We start from the raw sequence: 21439 nt of genomic DNA on the forward strand, positions 1-21439 counted from the left end.
AAAGTGAAAATTAAAAACTGTAAAAATATGTTTAACCACTGAAAAATCAAGTTAAATTTGAAAGTAGAAAGATAAAAATATGTTAAGATACGTAAATAAGAGTAAATAGAGAGGTTCTATAGTGATTAGAAAATATTACTGGACCGTTGGTTAGTGAAAAAAAACGAATTTAAATTATATACATTGCATTTTGGTTAATCAATTCAAGATTACAGCATTTCGACTAGCATTCCTAATCGACCAAGAATAGAGAAATAACGAATCCATATCCGCATGTACTGAGCTTCCACAATTGAGGACGGAATATGAAAATTTATAACAGGATACGAAATAAAATATTCTAAATATATACTTGGCTATCGAAATCAATACCTTACTTTCGAAATTAATCTAAGAGATAGTAATTTCAACTCAAAACTACACAAATGGAAATATTGAATTAGAATCTTATAACTTACATCTTTAAAATGAATAAAAAACAGGGATACCTATTCACTTCAGTGATGGTTGAAAAGTTGAAATACGCATCATTCATATTTGTACGAACTTTCTTCATCACAGAGGAGAAAAATTCGAAATGTTTAATACAGAAAAAATCCTAATTAAATCAAAATAAGGAAGCAACTAGTAATATTACTGGACCGTTGGTTAGTGAAAAAAAACGAATTTAAATTATATACATTGCATTTTGGTTAATCAATTCAAGATTACAGCATTTCGACTAGCATTCCTAATCGACCAAGAATAGAGAAATAACGAATCCATATCCGCATGTACTGAGCTTCCACAATTGAGGACGGAATATGAAAATTTATAACAGGATACGAAATAAAATATTCTAAATATATACTTGGCTATCGAAATCAATACTACCTTACTTTCGAAATTAATCTAAGAGATAGTAATTTCAACTCAAAACTACACAAATGGAAATATTGAATTAGAATCTTATAACTTACATCTTTAAAATGAATAAAAAACAGGGATACCTATTCACTTCAGTGATGGTTGAAAAGTTGAAATACGCATCATTCATATTTGTACGAACTTTCTTCATCACAGAGGAGAAAAATTCGAAATGTTTAATACAGAAAAAATCCTAATTAAATCAAAATAAGGAAGCAACTAGTAATGCATTTCAACGATTTCAAAACCAAAAATAATTGGTTCGACTAATATATACTGACATTCCTTTCTACTTTCCCCCAACTTCTTAATGCAATATAAAACCTTTCGTAAAATTTACCTCACACCTGAAAATGTGGCAATACCATTTTCTTCAAGAAAAATGTGAATCCGAAGGTAGAAGCATAGAACCAATTTTTCTTCTGACATGGGCCAATGTCTCCAAAAAAAATACGAAATACGATGGAGTGTGCTGCACTAATATGAAACTTAGGCTGAGAAAACGTCCATCTTAATTCGCCAATATCACCTGAAAATCGAAAATCACAATACAGAAAGGTAATATGATAATAAAATCTCAAAGCGCTGACAATAACTTAAGGTTACTTTTTCACCAATTCATCGATAGTTAAAAGCCTTAGCTACAATATGATGAGTGATTTATTAGAATCAGATAATTTTCAGTGAACAACTTTAATGGACAAGTACAGGGTGGGGCAGAATGGACTCCCTAATTTCAGACTATCACTGTAGAGTGCGCAGGTGTGTTAGCGGGGTGGGAGTAGTGTTGTTTGGTGGGGGAAGCAATGCCATTTTTTAGTAATCGCCATGAAGTGGTCTGGTGAGCATCGAGGCTTTGTCATAGAAGCATTCTTTAAAAACAATAATAGTATATTGGCAACGCAGAGGGCTTTTCGTAGGCAGTTTGGTTTGGCTCGTCATAACAAGGTTCCTGATGCAAAAATCATTAGGAAATGGATCACTAATGTGCGGGCGACAGGATCTGCACTTCCTAGAAAACCAGCAGGGCGACCTAAAAGTGTTAGGACAACTGAAAACATCGTGGCAGTGAGAGCGTCCATTGAGCAGTCCCCATCGCGCTCTGCGCGGAAACATGCTGCTGCCCTTGGAATATCGTCCAGATCAGTGAGGCAAATTTTACACACTCACCTTACCTTACACCCCTACAAGATGATGGTCGTTCAAGAATTGAGTCCACAAGGCTGAAACGTGCGGATGATTGCAATGCAATTTTAACCTCTGTGCAACCCGACGCTATTCTGTGGTCCAGCGATGAAGCACATTTTCACCTCTCCGGCACAGTTAATAAGCAAAAGTTTCGGTACTGGGTGACTGAAAATCCTCATGAACTTCACCAAAGACCTCTTCATAGCCCCAAAGTGACAGTTTGGTGCGCCGTGTCCTCCATAGGCATTATTGGGCCTCACTTTTTTGAATCTCGAGGTTTAACTGTTACTGTTATCTCTGAGCGTTATTTTGAAAAGCTGGAGAACTTTTTTCATCCTAAAATGGAAGAGTATGGTCAGCAATATGACACATAAGTCTTTTGGTTTCAACATGACAGTGCCACGGCTCATACCGCCCTTCGTTTACGCCAAGTCCTGCAAAGACAGTTTCTCGGCCGCCTGATCTCATTACGAGGCGAGGTTCCGTGGCCCCCTCGCTCCCCGGATTTGAGTCCATGCGATTTTTTTCTTTGGGGATATCTCAAAGCTGAGGTTTACAAAGTTCAACCAAGGACCTTGGAAGCTCTTAAGGAGGCAATAACAGATGTCATCATTGGAATATCAGAAGATATGCTGAGAAGAGTTTTCGAAAACTTTTCTGAACGACTCAATATGTGCATCGCTCGCCAAGGTCGTCACCTGGATGAACAAATTTTCAAATTCAAATAAAAATAAAATGGCATTGAATTTAGTTTTGGGAAATATAAACGTTTTAAAACTATCTTTGTTAGTTTTTTCACAATTCACCCGTCAAATCAGGGAGTCCATTCTGCCCCACCCTGTACAAAGAGGGACATAGGGAAACATTAGCAATGAAAATATTTTTGTGGATTGACGCCATTTAAATTAAGATATTAGGTAAAAACATATGAGAGATATATGAGGGGGTGAGGAGCCAAGGGTAACAAGTGATTTTTTTCTTAACAGAGCTAATTACAGAAATTGATAAAAGAAATACACAAAAACTTGGTGGCCAAAGTATATGAGTTCAACTGTTTTGTGTTGACATCGAATTCACGAGTACATCACTGCAGTGCACTGGTCTGGTCTGACATCGAGTGGAAAATCAAATTCACTACTAAATATCCAGTTGATCTCATTAATTTATTTCCTTACCAATATTATGTTCCTAAACCTGTTTAGGAAAAATATCACTAGCACCCGTCGTACTCGCTTCTCATTCCCTTACATAAGATACGGGAGATAATACAGTTTCGTTTTAGTGTTATGATCCCGTATGGTGTGCAGGATACGGAAAGGTGATTCCCGCGATACCCTGGGCGGGAGCGCGCATTCGAAATATCATGACTTTGCTCGCAAACCGCTGCAGTACACCACGAAGATCTAGCCTCAAACTCCCGCGGCGACGCCGATGCAAATTTTGACCAGTCATCCTCGCAACCCCCTTCCGCGCTATTGGCTCCCCACCCTCCTCTGCAGTCCCACTGCCGGAGGATGACTCAACCGATTCCGGGAGGAGGCCGGCGATGATTCTCGCACGGCCCTCGGAGAGCAGGCACCCCCCGCAGGGTTACGCGGCGGGAACACAAGGGAGGAGCGGTCCCGCATCAAATAGTGGTGTGAGAGAGATTGTGAGGGGGTCTGGCAGGATCTGCGGCCGATATCATTCACGCGCTCTCCGCAGAGAGCGATTGAAAATCCGAAAAGGGCGAGCCTCCTTTGTTTCGAGTGACGACGGGGGATGGGATCCGTGAAGGGTTTTAGAGGTGTTAACACAATAAAAAAACCCACGACACCCCCTATCGGCCGAAAAATTAAACGATCATAACATCCTTCGCGACGTAAGTCAGTGCGAACCGTTGGGGGTCCGATGGAAGCCATTATGAATTCAGCATTCCTTTCTATGCAGCTTTATTATGCCAATACCAATTTCATTACCGGCCAAAGGGAAGCAGATAATTCAAATTGATTGCAATATGCTCTCAAAAGTCTTGGGTGAACTTGCACAATTAGTTCGGCGCATTCATAGCCACATATAATCCATGAATGAATTTCGATAGAAATTTTTTCCTAAATATTTGCCAAAAGCATCCACGCGTAATAAAAATTGAAAGTCGTATGTGATACTTAAAATTTTGAGATGGTGTTTAATTAAATTTTTCACGAATTCTGCTATCCAGAATATTTCATCTCAATTTTCTAGGGATTCTCATGAATCTCGAAATGCCAAATTTATACCAGATGTGATTCACAAGGTACAAACTTGAATTAACATTTACAAGTATTTTTGCCGTCTATTTGACCTAATATTTTTCAAGAATCAAGTTCTTTGTATCAAGATTATTTTGCCAATAAGCGGAAGTATAAAAATTAGGTGCCTCGATAAAGACAAAAAAATGTCAAGAAGTGGAATACACGATATCCTAAAACTGACTTGGCAATGTATTCTTCCCTACCGCTGGACATGGGGACTTCCTAGAAATGCAATCGGCATCTCCTCTTTTTAAGTGTTTTTCATTCACATTTTAAAATCTTTAAAAAAATATTTTATGAGGTGATTTTAGCCTTGACTAAGGCGTTTAAAGTCCCACAAACGAGTTACCTGGGGATATATCACAAAATGAGGGAAAAAATACTGCACATAGATATTTCAATAGGTATTACACATTTAAAAAATGTTTTAAATATTAACCAAAGATGAATGGAATTCCTTATATATCCAAAATATTCTATTCTTCTGGACCAATCTTTATTTTCATCAACTAAAGATAAAGTAATCACCTAAGATGAACTGAATTCTCTTTATTTTAGACATTTCAAGAATTATGGCCTGATTAGGGTAATTTATTATAATGTCAATCCAACTAGTTCATATTATGGGCTTTTTCACTTCTCTACGCTTTAAATATTTGAATAATTATTTTTTTTATTTTTGACGCTTAGTAGTTGGAATACATTTTTACCAAAAATTGCAGCCAGAATAAATCAGTGCGGTGATTTAACACTAAGGAAACAACATTTTCCTAGAATTGTAATGGAACTTGAAACTGCAGAATATGAACAGAGTGCTGCAACTGCGATACTTTCAGGACCCTACAGTTACTTAAAGGATATGGAAGATTATCCAAAAATCAAAGAGCCTGGTTATCACAAATTACTTTAATCAGCCAAAACAGTAGTGAATAGTAACGTTGGAACAATGAGAAATTATTAACAAATGCAGCCTGAACGTATAGGTGATCTTCGGAAACTCTTCGCAAAAGCGAGAAAAAATACTGTGGAGCATGTAGGTGCATGAACGGGGGATGAGGCGATATCGTCAGAAGGATGAAAGGGGGGGATAACGTTTCCCGTTCGGAGAGCCACTCCCATGTTTGCGGAGCAAGGGCGAACTATGGCCTTATGTCGGTGCGCGCCTCGGGTTTAATTCATGCAAATTGGGCTCAAGAAGAAGGGGAAGAAAATAGGAGGAGGAGGAATAAGGAGGGAGGGGAGAAAAAAGAGGGGGGATATAAACAGAAACCGCGGTGAGGAGAGAGAAAGTTGGGGGAGAAGTTGGGACTGAATAAGATGAACGACACTAACGACACCTGAAATTTGAGAAAAAGTTGCCCTGTGTAGTAATTATATTGTATTCCAGGTAATTTAAATAAAAAAGAAACTTTTCCAAACTGAGATACGAAATATCCCTGCAGCACGAAGGCAATATGAAGTTTGGAATTTGTTGCAAAGTTTTCGCGGGAAATACCTTAGAGAGGAATCGAGCAAAAGTTATATTGGAAGCAAAAATTGTCCGTCGGACTTCATCATACTATTAATCACAGGTTTTAACCTCATTAATTGCGAAAATACCTGCGTAAGCGATGATATTCTGCATTACAGCGAAACATTAAGTGTGAGAAGCAATTAGCAGATTTAAATGCGTCGATCGGATATTAGGTTGGAGTTCTTCTGTATTATCTGCAATGCATCAAATAGTGAATCTCCGAATTTTACCACAAATATACCCCTCTCTCTACGTAGAATTTATTCCTGCGATGGTCTGGCATAATGAACGGGTTAGTAAGTATTTTCTTTCTTTAAACATGCGGTTCAAAATTTTATCGAAACATATATCATAGGGGTAAAAGCAACATGCGATTAAGTTAAAATAGAAAAATTATAAAACTAAATTTTCAGGTATTACGTATCAAAAATTAAAATTAACTAAAAATGACTGAAAAATGTATTGCTCCGGATCCATCACATTAGCTTTCCTGCTATTCGTCCATCGAGATTGGCAGATAACAGGCACGGGGGTTTAGTTGGAAGTCCATACAATGAAACAGCTGCATAAGAACTTTTAGACCAATTAGAGAAACAAAATCTTGCCGTAAAAACGTATTTCGTCCTTATGTAAATAATAGTCAAAATGTAAAGAATCTTTGACTCCAATTTTTCTTAGTTAAACATGATTTAATAAAACAGTCATAAAGTAAATGCCCTGCCAGAATAAAAACTTAAGTTTGAATTTTGTAAAAAAATAAAAATCCAACAATACGATCATATTTCCAAGATAAGCTAGCTAGCAATTACTTAAGGCAAACGAATTTCAATCACACAACCCCGTATTGTACTAAACAGAATAATAATTCAACAGCAGTAGTCATTCCGAAAAATTCTCACTCACCTTTAGGGCGGAAGTTTCTCCCAAAAATAAGATGAAAACTTTTCACAGTAAATATGACAAAAATGAATAAAATATAATTTTTACTATTGTGCGTGTGATTACCAGGTTATGATCTTATAACATTCTCGATTCTAGGGCATTTAAACGCCAAAACGCTAATGAATACTTTTCTCCTTTCCTTGGGGAGCAGAGCTTTTCCTTTCATATACAAATGATAATATACATAATCTATTTACCCACGGAAAACGATCGTACTATCATTCTGCAGTCAGTTCATCATCTCCAGAAAAAATTCAGGGCTGAAAAAAGAAACAAAAAATATACCTTGCCTTTTTCGCCAGTCCTCTAGCGATTCACACCAAAGTTCGCTTGACCGCGAATGAGAAACTTGCAAATTGGGGAATGCAATTAGCCAAAATAGAATGGCGATGTAAGAGGGGGGAAGTTAAAGAGAGAGTGAGTGTGCGTGGAGGAAAATAGCGGCGGTGGCGGCGAGCAATGGAAGGACGCGGAATGGAGTTGCGGGGGAGAGAAGTTGGGAAAGGAAAGAGCGAACTCTCGGGGAGGGAGTGTGAGAGAGAGGTAAGGATTAATTCATCAACTCCTATCACTCCACGTGCACACTCCACTGCCGACAGCGGGAGGTGAGGGGGGAGGGAGGGGAGCGCGACAGCAGGGGATGGGAGCGCCGTAAGATGTGTATGCGCGTAATAGCGGGAAGGGAATGAGTCGGGGGGTGGGAGGAGAGGTAGGATTTTAAAAGGGTGTGAGTGTGGAGAAGGAGCGGATGCTGAGAATGGGGCGGGTCAGGCAGGGCGCGGGGGTTGGAGGAAGCATTGCCTTCGAGGGTGGTCTCAGCCAAATGGAAATTCCTCTCACTGACGGTAGGAATGGCGGGAGGGGAAGAACTGTGGGAGGAGAAAGTGTGCAAATCATAGAATTTCATTCACAAAGGGTAGTTCTTTTACACTCCAAGATAGGAATATTTGAGAGTTTAACTGTATTTATTCCCATTTTAACGATGATATTTAGGACGTTAATCAAAGGAAAAACTAAGGATATGATAGGTAAATGGTTCATTGTTACTTCAGTCACGCATATTTATTAGTTATAAATGCGGTTCATCGAGTATTCTCCCATGTCATCAAAATCATACCGGAAAAGATGACATTTGCTATAGTGTCCAGTTCTTCAGGCAATAAAAACAGTCAACGAATAGAATGAAACCTTTCCGGGAGACATGTGATTATGTTATGGAAAATATAAAACGCAAAACATTTAAAAATTTCATTAAGGCCAGAAGTGATAGATGAGAATGTGGTAATCGGATAGCTAAATTAGCACTTCCCCTCATTTCGACCATCAAAATCCAATTCCCAAACTAATTCGCAAGTTCTAAATGTCAATGTTTAGAGCACTTTGTCCTTTTCTTTTATATAGATCAAAATATGTTTTGAATTGAACTACATATGAAGCTACAATGACTATTGAGGCTATAAAGTGGATCTTCCATGTTTGGCACAATTCATATTACTAAAACACTTTAACAAGTTGTTATTTCTTATTTTTGTCGATATTAAAAAAAGTTGAGACTTAAAAGTGTGTAACTCCAGCAATTCATTTAATAATATAATATTTTAAGCCTATGTTTAACTCTATAATCGTGCAATAATTTTATTGAAGCTAAATTTATGACTATTTCTAGGCATAGAGAATCCTAAATAGCAGAAATTTGAATAACATACATGTCTAAATTAAACAGGTCCATTTTATACTAATTCATGCAGGCCCATATGAAAAGTGCGGTGACTATATCAAAAATGGAGAATTTGAGTTTTTCCCGGCCTATGCTTCGCAGGAATAGTTCTCGGGTTTCCCACCGGGTTAAGACTTGGGTCACAGGTCCCCAAAATATATTTTGAATTACCAAAATCTACACCCGGTGGGAAAACTGAGAAATATTCCGGTGTATCAAGGATGTTTCTCCAAAAATGTGTCAGCTATCAACCTATACAAATGCTTTACAAATCAGCCACTTTTCATTTTTCTAGATATGCTTACCCTAGTAGGTGTTCATGTATTAGAATAGGTATATTTAGAAGTAGGTATATTTAGAGTAGCGAATGACAAGAAGTATGTATATTTAGAGTAGCGAATGATAATGCAATAAGAATAATTAGATTATAACCAAAGCGATATGAAAGTTCCATGCGTTACTTCTATACATATAACACAACCATACGAATCACAATGAATAACGATTATTCAATTATGATGATGTACGGTTTTATGGGAGTAATCGGTCAGAAAAATAAGCTTATTAACCACCAGCCTGATTCCAAAAAAAACTATGGGCGTCAAACCATTTTGTAATAAATTTATCGATATTTGCAAATAGAAAATTGTAACAGGTCACCTATGAGGCTACATCCCAAAATAATTGGCGGCCACATTCAATAATACTTAGCGTAGTGAAAATAAGGAATGACCTGACTAAGAATGAAAATTTTTCACTTCTGAGATGTCATACTTCAACACAAATTTCTACTTTCCGCTGCCAATCATAAAAAAATAAACGAATATAAATATAAAAACAATCAGAAACCAGGATGTTATTTCACTGCACAGAGAAATACACGCCTATAGGCCAATCATACTTCCTAATTAACTACCGTGCAGTGGACACATTGAAGAAATTTTAATTAAGTTCTATCCTTATAACCTCTTTAAAAGTATCCGTTAATTCCGAATCTCGGAAACTTGTAAACCTAAAATCCAATTCTATGCATATACACCAGAACATTTATAATACTATAGTTGTTAAAGATCTTTTAAGGCGTCAAAAGAGAAAGGACTGCTAACAAATCCCCATACCTACCTACCCTCTTCCTTAAATATAATATTCTGAGTCCGTTACAAACACCTCGTGAAGCTGAACTTTGCTAGCAGAAAAAAATATCCTCAGTGCGACTATTTTCTTAACAAAAACTCCGTTGGAAACATCAAAAGCAAGCACGGCAGAAATGCACTCAAAAAGGCGGTGGACAGCACGGCAGACGGTGAATGATGGCGAAAACAGGCCGTGTAAAAACGCGCGGGTGCATTCTTTGGTGGGTAAGGTTTGGTACATATTAAGGGGGAAGGGCTGGACGCGGATGGAGAAAAAGAGGACACATGAGACGGGTAAAAAAAAATATAGACGGGCCGGAAGTTGGTGACGAGCGGATCGGCTGTCCGTCCACGCTATTGGTCGCCGGTTCCCAACCCCCGGCCTTGTTTTTTTCATCCTCATCTCCCTCCCCCCCCTGTTCGCTGTAGTACCCCACACTGCCCTCGCTCAGAACACCCAATCCACCCGCATCCTAGCCCCGATCCTCCCACTGGGCGCCCGGATGGAGCGACAGCTGTCACTCAACGACAGGACACGCGATCAGCCAATGAAAACCACCACCACTCCTCCACACACTCTCTCTCTCTCTTTCCGCCCACTCCTACCCATCCTACATCTTCCATTCCCTCCCTTCCCATCCTCCCGTCGCTAAGCAGGGTCTCGAGGGTAAACAAGGGCATGGCGGTTCCGTGAGGAAGACTTGAGGATGTACCAAGGCGACACAGGCGTCATTCTTCAGAGGAATGTTCGGAGTCTCTGAATGGGCCAACCTCATAATGAACGAAAAATGGGGCAAGAAAAATGAAAAATGTAGCAGATCAATACGAATTTTCTTGAGAAAAAAAATATTCGCTTAGTTTCGAAGATAAAAACGTCTTCATGAGAAAGAAAAGTGGTGAAATTATAGGAACATATACGGCCAACGATTACAAATAAAACATATCTCAGATCGATGAGATAAAATTTTTTTTAAGTATTACCAATGCATACCAGAGGAAATTACCGCGTTCGCAAAAGATTTATCGATTTACAATGAAGAAATTTTTTTATTAAAGCTACTGACACCAAATTTTTCAGTACTCTACATCGTAACATTGGCAAGCTGAGTATGATCTGCTGAAAAAATATCCCATATACAATTACGATTTTACTTAAAGTAGCTTAGCCGTGGACTCGGGCTTTTAAGAAGTCGGCGTGATGCTAATAACACCAAAAAACTGCATTAATGAAACTCTTGTCTCCGCCAAAACTTTCTAAGTTGTTTTTGGAGTATTATAATTCACCCTTAGTAGGAACCCACCGATTGCAAAAAAAGTCTCAAAATTAAGAATTAGCCTGTATTTGAGGATTATATTTATTTAATAAATTATATTCAGTTGGGCTATTCAAAATCAAGGCACATTCGTAGGTTCATTGTAAAACTAGAGCACCTAAATACTGTGACAAAGCCGCTCATCGGATTATGGCTCCCCAAGATTATACTCATAAATAATCTCCTCAGTGTATAAAAGTATTCACAAAAATACCGGCAGACTGGAACGCAATCGTTTCAGATCTACTCCTTTGAACGTTTCGCTATCTATTATAGCAGATTCCCTCGCTTCGTGGGTATTTTAATTTAATTGTGCGCTCGGCGCGGCATTGGCGCCACAGTGAGACACAAAAGCGTAAGGAGATGGAGGGTCTGGGAAGAGACGGCCACAGGGAGGCCTCGCAGTTTGCCCACGAAAGAAGTGCGCGCGAGGAGCAAATCGGTTGAGCGCATCACATGCACCGCTATTTCGCACACGGATCTCATTGTTCATTTATTTCCTTTTCTGCGGGGCGGTGACGAGCGGCTGAGCCGGAGGAGGGACAGTGATGGATGGAGCGGCGTCGATGGTGCGGGATTTCAAAGAGGCATGCGGTGGGGGGGGGGGAGGGGGGATCCCAAGGAGGGACTTGCGGTGAGGGAGGAGGGCGATAGATTGAAGTGAGCGATCGGGATTAGCGATGAGAGACGGGCGGGAAGAGAGAGAAGAATTGGAGGCGAAACGGAGGCTGAGAGGCCGAAATATTGGGAGATTTGTTGAGGTCGGATGCGGGGGAGGAGGATGGAAAAGAAAAGAAGGAGGAGGAAAGGCAAGGGTAATCAAAAGAAAGAAGGAACGAGTTTTTTTTTGGGGGGAGAGGAAAAAATAGACTGGGCGTGTGTGACTGTTTGTAAGCGTGTGAGTTATTGTTTGCTCCGTCGCGCTCCCGCGTGGGTGGATATATCGCTTTTGTGTTTGTGCCTCGGATCCCGGCACATCATTGTGTATGAGCGATTGTTATGAGTGCGACGGGCCGCGTACGATTGCGTGTGTTTACGTGGGGCGGCTCTCGTGAGAGGAATGGGAGAGTGGAATCACAACCATTCAGAGTAATTTGAGCCGTCTCGATCCGTCAGGGTTAGAAGCGCGGAAGGAATGGAGTGTGCTCTCGATTCCAGGGTCGAGGTTCATGCTTTGTTTATTAATTAAATCAAGGCAGTCTATCTGCGGAGGAAGAAGATCATTTGTTAAAAGTGTCAATCGAGTGCCGAGGGCGCGATGTAGGTCATTCCCGCTTGGAATTCAAAATGCTTGATTACCCTTCCATCGAAAAAAAATCGTCAACGGAAAGTCATACGTACGGTTTTTTTATTATCTTTTTATTCATTTAAAGATCTTTTTTTATGCTATATAGCGTGTCGTTTTACATTTTTTCCTTTCATTCAATAACTCCTCGTTTGAAGGGCGCTTTAGCCATGTCATCGTGAAAGAGTAAATAAAGAGAAGAGATCCATGCAACCAAAGCATCATCCCTGAAAATTTCGGCATTTATGTATAATTTATATTGTTAAATACTGAAAGAATGAATCACCAATGATATAACAGAGCAATCCAAGCATACCTTTTCCAGCGAACGTGTCGACTGACTCTAGCCATATCTGTCCTGACTGACTCTTGCAAGTATGTACCAGATAAATAGCAGAAAAACACTTGGTGCACACAGTAGACTTTGCACATAATTGTACTACTGTAATTGTTTGGTGAACACAATTGGGAAACAAAACATATTTTTAACCACCGCAAAAATAATGATTTTATTGCGAAAAATTCAGTGGGACGAAGCAATATTTTGGGTTGAAACTTGAAAATTTTGCAACGTATACATTAATAAACCACAAACCCAGTGTCTTAACGAAAATGTGAGTTAGTGATGCTCGAAAGAAAATCGTGATATAAATTTGTGAATAATATCTATGTTCTGAGGATGTTGATATAGTTAATGACCAATATTCGGTCATCAAATAACATTCTTAGGAGTAAGTCTCAGAAAATTGCACGAAAATATTTGTGAAACAGTTCATAATTATCTGGGTACTTTTCCACTAAACTTTAATATAGGTACAACATGTTCAACCACTAAGCGAAGCGGATTCATCGGGTCATTCATATTCAAATCTAATGTGCATTTGCATTTGAATATACCAATGTGAAACATGTGATTCAAATGTTTGAGTTTTGCGGGAAAGAACCAATGCAATTATCACTATAAATAACTTCCACAAAATGGAAGCCTGATGTTATTAAAAATATTATTGAAACTCTCTGAACAAAAGAAGTGTAAAAGATACCCTGAAAATAAAATATTTTCATGGGATTAACCTCGCCATATTTTATTCCCACCAGCCTGACTATTAAAAGCCGTACAATAATCCTTTTACATTCACCCAAACCCGTTAAATCCAGTTTTTCACGTGACAGAAGCTGTTAGATCTTCCAAATGAAATTTCTGGTCTAACGTCGACTGCATCCCCTTCACCATTCTTTCAAGCATCCCGTTCCGTCCTCCTCTTCAATCCTTCGTTTCCACTCTCAAAACTCCGCCCCGCGATCGCCGCTTCGCCTCACGGCAACTCGCCTTCAAGAAATCCCACTCGTTCTTCCCTCCACCCGGATCCTGGTCCAACCCATCGCCTTCACCATTCTCCGTCCTTCAAGGGAGAGAGGGAGAGATGCGAGCATTCAAAGTCCTAAATCCACCCCTTTCCGCCACTGCGCTCGCTCTCCTGCCCTTCATAGAATATGACATGAAAAGAGCCGCGGGGGTAGCCGGCTAGAGGCTCGGGAGGGTTGGCGGGGGGGGGGGGGGGGAAAGATACAACCACCACTACCACCTTTCGGAAAAAGGGGGTATTTTGGACCCTTTTAGGGGGAGATGCGGAGAGGGAGAGAGAGAGGGGTGGTTTCACGTGGGGGAGGGGGTTGACTGTGGAAGAGACGACGAGGCAGGGAGGGGGAGGGCGGTGGAGTGGGGAAGGTTAGGGGCGTGGACTTTTGATTGACAGCTCCGTCTGCCCAATCACGAGGCCGGAATGCTGATGAGGAACACGTCAATCAAGCGGGTGAGGGACTCCCCCCTCTCTCTCTGTCCCTGAGAAAGCCGCTCCTCCCGACTCACGCACACTGTACTCGGTACGCCACCACGAGGTTTCCTCCCCTCATCATCTGCTGCTCCAGACCAAAGCACCCTCCACTCACCCCTCGTCCATCCAGCATCCTGCCTGCAAGCGCGCATTCTATTCCCCTCAAAACTCTCCTCTCATTTCTTCTTCCGTCCGACGAAATTTTCCTCGTGTCGCCCACCTCTTCCCTCCCTCTTCGCCTCCACCTCTCCTTCTCTCTCTCTCTCTCGTCCTTCTCATAACTTCGCAGCGACATCCCCGAGTGCCATATCTCACACTTGTTTTCCTCACTTCATTTTCATCTCTTTCCTGCTTCCTGCTCTGCTCTTCGCGTCATTGGCTCTCATCCTGACTCTCAGAAGGATACTCGTAATTCACCAGAGGCAAACCTGAAGTTTACGTCCGCGCAGTTCTGACGCCTCCCGTCACTCCGCAGGTCTTAGGCCGATTCAATTCAATATCGTATTGTCCCCATTTCATTCAATTATACCATAAAACTCAATGCAAACTCAAATTTAACAACTCTACTTCCGCAAAATTTAAACCGTAGAGTGACCGTCATATAACATTTCATAAATTTAGTAAAACCTATGATGTGGTGGGTGATGATTGTATTGATAAATATAAGATAATATGGATAGTATTTCATCGAAATAAGACAAGTTTTATCAACAAATGACGTTAATAAGACAAGATTATTGAGTCCAATCAGATAGGTACATTAAAATAGGATTTTAAATTATCACTTGATTTCTTATTTGGTTTAAGTACAAAGACATGAAATATTTAACGAGACCAATAAGAAGAACTATTTCCATTAGTTTGTTGATTTGATGTATCAAAGGTTTTGATGATTTTCAAAGGTGCTGCTTCAGTTACAACCTGAATTGAACCTGAATAAGATTTTAAAATGTGCCTCTCTGATTAAATTTCTTATCAATGTGGATCTCGTCTAAGTTTCCTATTCCATGATTAAATCCCCACCTATCTGTTTCACCAACAAGGGTGATTAACTCCATTCTCACTACCGTCAACGGGATCAGTCATAACTTGACGCCGTCATTTCCCCTCGAAGCAATAAAAATCAATCACACCCACAAGGAGAGCTGACCATATACTACCACCAACCGGGAATTAGAATAGCCATAGCGAGCATACGGGCAGTCTCTCTTCTTCCCCTCGAGACGAGATTATTCCACTCCCTTTTTCTCTCCCTCTCATTCCTTCCCTTCTTACATCTCCTCCTCCGGTTTCTCACCAATCCCACACGGTTACCGCCCAACACCCCCTCCGAAAACCTCCTTCCGCCTATTAAAGTATGATAATGTCCATGTCAGGGATACAGATAGAAGACAGAAGGATGCCTGAAGGAGACCGAGGACAGAGGAGGAGGGCGGATGGAATCTCCTGGCAAGCCGCGCGAGGAGGAGGAGAATGTCTGGGGGGGGGGGGGGTAGAGGTAGGGATGCATGTTCAGCAGCGGAGGGGTCGTGGGAGGGGGAAGGTGGGAGTGGCAATGGAGAGGGGTGTGCTGAGGAGAAGAATAGGGTGAGTGGGCCGAAAGTTTATTCAGAGGGGCGGGGAGGGGGTTAGGGGTTAGCCGAGGAGGGTTTTGGAGGGCGAGTGGGACATTCAGGGTGGAGCACCACCCCATCAAATCCCTTCCAAAAGAGATGAGATGGAGATGCCATTCAACGACGAAATAAAAATATGCCGCTATTTCCTTTTTTTCCAGAAAGTTCGAAAATACAGCCTCTCTACGCTTTCCATCTTTGCCTCGAAATGATACGGTTGGTCATATTAACATCATGCACCTTCCTTTGTTCAGCAAATAACTAGCTCACTTGCGTTCTTATTAGGCCTGCAAACCTGTAAATTTGCAGTCTATCCTCATTACCCCAGAACATTTTAATAATCTTTGATGGCCATAAGAGGTATTTGAAGAAAAAATACCAACAATTGGATAAAAAATAAATGTTTAAGTAAATATAATGGACAAAAATTTTTATCCTGTAGGTATATGTATGCTTTAGGCCAATAAGTGCTGTTTTCGGTGGAATGGAAATAAATAATAAATAAATTAGTAAATTGCCTAATGTAGTACATATTGAGCAACTCAATCAAATAATAGGCATATATATCGTTATAAACCAAAAATAAAAGGATGTCAAAGAAAATAATGTCACAACGAAATCTTGATCTGAGTGATCTTGGTACAGGCTTTTTATTAGAACTTCAAACCTACGACACAAAACGCTTCGCGATTCGCATATCGAATTCGCTACCTCTAATATTGAAGCAATTATGGAGCCTATAATTATTTTCCCAGAATGACTCGAATACAAATTATAAGAAACATTTTATCACGCCACTGCACTACGTAACATATATCCTAAACGCTCTTCTTTTTATTTCATCGAATGTAGAACAGGATTATGCAATGAGAAGATGCAAAAAAAGCGTTAAAAAAAACCGCCTTCAAATGAAGCACGGTGGAATGAAAGAAAAAACTGCAACAAAACTACATACATGAAACGCAGTAAGATCACAAGCCAAAAAAATGCATTTCGCTTACCGACTCATCCACTGAGCGAAAATTCACGAGAGAGAGAAAAAAAATTCAGCTTAAATCCCAAGAGGCGACATTTTTCCCATCCACTGCATGCACCACGACAAACCACCTCCCAATTCCCCCCTCGTCCACCCCAAGTCTTTCCTTTTTTTCAACGGCAATCCCTCGAGCGGTTACTCTGCAGATTAATTCAAAAAAAGGGGACGGACGACCGTGAAAAAATAAGAACGAGGAAAACAATTGAACAAAAGTGAAGCGACTGCGACACTGACACGCTTCGCTGCGGCAGCGGCAAGGGTATAAAAACAATGGGCGACTCAACAATCGCGGACGGTGGCGGCGGCGGTAACGGGCGGCCGATGCTTCAACCAAAAGTTCTCTCGCTTTTAGCGCCGAGGGATTTGTTGGGGGAGGGGGAATGCCGGATATGCTACGGTTTGCCCGGCAGCGTGAGAATGTCGGCCGAGAAGGGGGTGGGAGGGTGATTGTGAGGGGGCGTGGGCGGGGAGGAGAAGGTGGAAGGGGTTGTGAAGGAACCGAGAGGTCAGGAAAAGGGACGGACCACGAGGCACAGGACCACGACACGGTACGCCATCTATATTCTAAAGAGCCGCTCCAAATCCTAAGGCCGTGTGTGTGCTGTAAACAGTGTGGAGTGGGCCGTTTCGCGTGGAGTAGCCCAGCGGCGATGAATAGAGCGAGGAGGGACGAAGGTAAAGAGAGGCAGAAGGACTTTTGGGGATTGCCGTTGCTCGCCTAACACACACTCACACGCAAGTATACGAATGAATATAATGCGGTGGAGGGCAGAATGGGGTAAGTCCTTCACAAAGGAGAGTTCCCGAATGAGGTTGACCAAATGACACAATGAAAAGTCCCTCTGGAGAGGGTGATAGTTAACACTCTCCCTTCCCCCAGCTCCGTCTCTGACGTCTCATATCAATCCAACCCTTTCCACTCGGCCTCTTGTCTTTGTTCCCCTTGCGCCCGGAAAATAAATTGCTTCGGAATATCTCTCATGGTGAGGTCAGCCAGGTTTCAGCGCACGAGACAAAGAGGCGACCACACAGTCCACTCTCAGAACAAGAAGTTAATGTGGTGAAGTGGTTCAATGAAAAACGGTTGGGAGCAGTGGATATACACGACGGTACATAGTTGGTCAAAGGTGTCTTACGATTTTACTAATGATGAAATCATCCCTGTAATCATAAATTGATTCATCAAGAGGAAACATCCGGCCCATAAATGTAAGGACCGCGTTCCTGCTAATAATATACAATACCTAACCATTTGAGGTCCTTAAAAATATGTCAAGCAATATTTTTGTTAGAATTTGGTCAAATCGCGGGTGATTCTCAGGGCTGGATATATACAATAAGTCTGTCAGCTGAGAGTGACATCGACTAAAATGAGATTATACGAAAATTTGCATCCTCAAAATACGATCAAAGTGTAGCAAAAGTCAATGTTGAAGAGAAAAAGTAAGCATTAAGTACCCCAAATGTAATCCATTGATTTCGAGAGGAAATTGAATTTTATAAAAAACAAAAATACATATAAAAAATGAATGAGTTCAGAAAAATAAATTCATATAAGATTAAATAGCGTGGTTTTCCTTGAAAGTCCCATTAGATTAGGGTTCGACAAGAGATTTAAAAATTAAGATTTTTTCCACACAACGAGATACGCACAAAGAAAAGGAACACTTAGCAATTAATATGAATAAAATTTTAGAACAGGGAAACGTTGATGATAAGCAGCTCAAATACTAAAGGACTCAATATAGCTACGGAATACCAGTTTGTACTCCTTCCAAGCCAAAACATTTTATCAAAACTTCCCCGGGGATGAAAAAAACTACTCCACCAAAATACCCTGAAACCTTTGGATTATTCTTCTACGCCTTTCCTTCTTCAACTGGCCTTGATCACGTTTCCTCACGCCTTATTCATATTCTCCTAAGTGGAATGATTTATCTCCTCCTGGTCCAAATAGGTAATTTGCAACGCACGTGGGGACAAATGATACTCGGAAGCTGTCTCCGTAAGACTTCACTCACGAAAGAGCTAGGCAGAACCTACCCTTGGTGCGATAGCCTAACTTGGAAGCTGAGGAAGAAATGATCGCACCAACAGGACGGGAAAGATGGGAAAGTGTCTCATTTAGAGAGAGAGAGGGAGAGAGAGAGAGAGAGAGAGCTGATCCGGATTGAAGAGCCGAGAAAGAACTTTGCTCGCACTTGGAATCAGACGCAGGTCCCTCCCATCTTCTTCTCCTTCGTCCCCTATCCCTCATGCCGGGAGCCTCTATTTGCAAATGCGCCCCCCCCCCCCCATAAAGCCCCCGCCCCCAGAGAACGCCTTCTGTTCCACGCGGTGCGGTCCCTCCCTCGCCTCCCCTCACCCCCTCTCGCACACTCGCCAAGCGGCGACAAAAGACTGATGCCACGTGATGCCAGGTAGAATTTAATATAAAGCGTCCCCACTTTCCCTCTCCGCCCTCCACAGATGCAGCACCCACTTAGGGACAGCAGCAGCCATCTTCCCTGCACCGCTCACTTTCCTCCTTCCCTTTAACTATTCACCCTCGCACACGACGACTCTCCTCCGCCTTCATTTCAGCCCTCAAGCTGGAGCGAGTCATCTCCTGCCTCGCATTTTTTTTCTTCCTCATTTCTTTTTTTTTTCTTCGGCCTCAACTGACGGATGCGAAACCCTTAACCCATCCCTTCCAACTTCCAATTCCGATATCCAAAATCATGCTCCCACCATTTGTCTTCCCACGATTTGTTATTGCATCGAAACAAACCCCATTTCTGGGGCAACATTCCGCAAAGTCTCGTGAGGCTCATTGGGGAGCTTCGGAACGAACGAGTTGAGAGCGAACATAACGCTGCTAATATTGCTGAAATTTTATGGAAGAATTTAAGTTCTCTGTTTATTTTCGGGCAAATTTTCATAATATCCTAGAAAGACGTTGCGTTGGTTATAAAGACAGCTTTTCTAAATGTAAAATATTCCCATCATAGGGGAGAAAAGAGAAGGCGGGCAAAACTATGCACTCCTTAAAATTAACTTTTTCCGGAGAGATATCGTGGAACAGCGTATAGAATGAAAAACAAATATATCGCACAACCCACTTATTTTATTTAACAGCTCAAAACACGTGTTCCTATTGCCTTACAACCAACATCAGGTACTCATTATGACGATTGTAAGACAATCTTGTACACAGTGTCTGATGATGATTGTAAGGCAATCGAAACAAGTTTTGTGATTTGTGAACTAAAACTAGTGGACCGTACAACATCTTTGTATATCATTCAATAAGCACTTCTTACCTACCTTCAGAGATTCCCAGCGGATAAATCTGCCTTTCATGTAGAAAAAAGCTGTGATATCCATGATAAAAACAAAAATGGTATTTTTCGAAATTTAATTCAAAACTCAACTACCGACCATGGTTTCAACATATTTAGTCATTTACAAGGTTTCAGTTTTCAAGGGCCTAGAAATTACATGATATGTTGCAACGATGGTCGGTAGTTGAGTTTTGATTCAAAGTTCGGAAATTACCATTTGAGTTCATATTATGGATACATCGAACTTCCACCAAACAAAGCCTGAAGCGATTTCAAAACCCGTGATTTTAAATGAAGTACCTCAAACCAGTCACGCTCCCTTTCCCCTGAAGCCGATCGCTCATCTCTCTCTCTCTCCGCGTCTCCGCCCTCGCAGATGGTCCCCCACATCTCCACGCACTTCCTTCACTTCGCCATCAAGTACCACCCGTTTTCCTTTCGAATGCGCGGATGCCCCAAGTCATCATCCTCCTCTGACGAAAGAGGGAGGGAGGAAAAGGGGTCTTCTTCGCTCTGCCAATCCAATCCCTTCCAAACCCTGAGACTCCCTCGCACGCATTTCTTCAATCCTCCCTCTCCTCCGTGGCACAAGTGTCGACAGAACAGATTCTATTCATTTCGTGTCGCGTCCCGCTTAGACTCGCTTTTGGCTTTTGACAAATGGATCATCCCTCTCCCACCCACCTAAACTCCATTTGGTTCTCTTACTTTGCCTCCTCCTCTCGCACGCGTCCTCGCCAAATAAAGTGGGAGGTCTAAGAAGAGGGCGGGTGTGCAGGAAGGCCAGGATTCCACGCAAACGGAAAGAATGGAGGGCACGGCCGACTCGAATGCACAGGTGGAACTGCAAACAGATTACTGGGAGAGAGTGCTTGAGTAATGCATTAGACTAGCACCATTCCTTTTGGCTCAGGATTCCCTCACAACCCAGGAGTATTTTCTTTAGTTCTCGCAGTTGAGATGGGCTAGCTCAAAGAGGCGACACTCATGACCCATTATAGGGGCTGGACTAGAATAATTATCAGCAAATGTTTAAGATGGAGTTTTTGAAAAATTCCCAAACTATATTAAATGAAAACGCAACAATGTTAACGTTTAAAATTCAAATTCAGAAAATTAGCAGCGACCTTCGTCTCGAAACGGTACATCATCATAATGTAATGGAAGTCGGGCGAAACTAGTTAGCAAAAGTTTCAATCTTATTTAAAAAAGTATAATTTCATGCTTATGTACATGCATCTCACATCATATATCTAATATAATTTTGTTTCGGGATTTTTTACTATCCTTCAGAAGCTGAATTAAGTAAAGACTCCAGGGGCTTTAAATGTGATAGATTAATAGACACATAACACACCGGGA

The 21439-nt window shown here is 41.2% G+C and overlaps 1 protein-coding gene across 1 annotated transcript in view; it reads left to right on the forward strand.

The window, feature by feature from the left end:
- The window catches only part of LOC124158707 (homeotic protein proboscipedia-like), a 173454-nt gene that overhangs the window by 147281 nt on the left and 4734 nt on the right, over window positions 1-21439 (forward strand). The window lies entirely within an intron of this gene.

This window comes from Ischnura elegans, chromosome 1, assembly GCF_921293095.1.
Source record: "Ischnura elegans chromosome 1, ioIscEleg1.1, whole genome shotgun sequence".
NCBI lineage: Eukaryota > Metazoa > Arthropoda > Insecta > Odonata > Coenagrionidae > Ischnura > Ischnura elegans.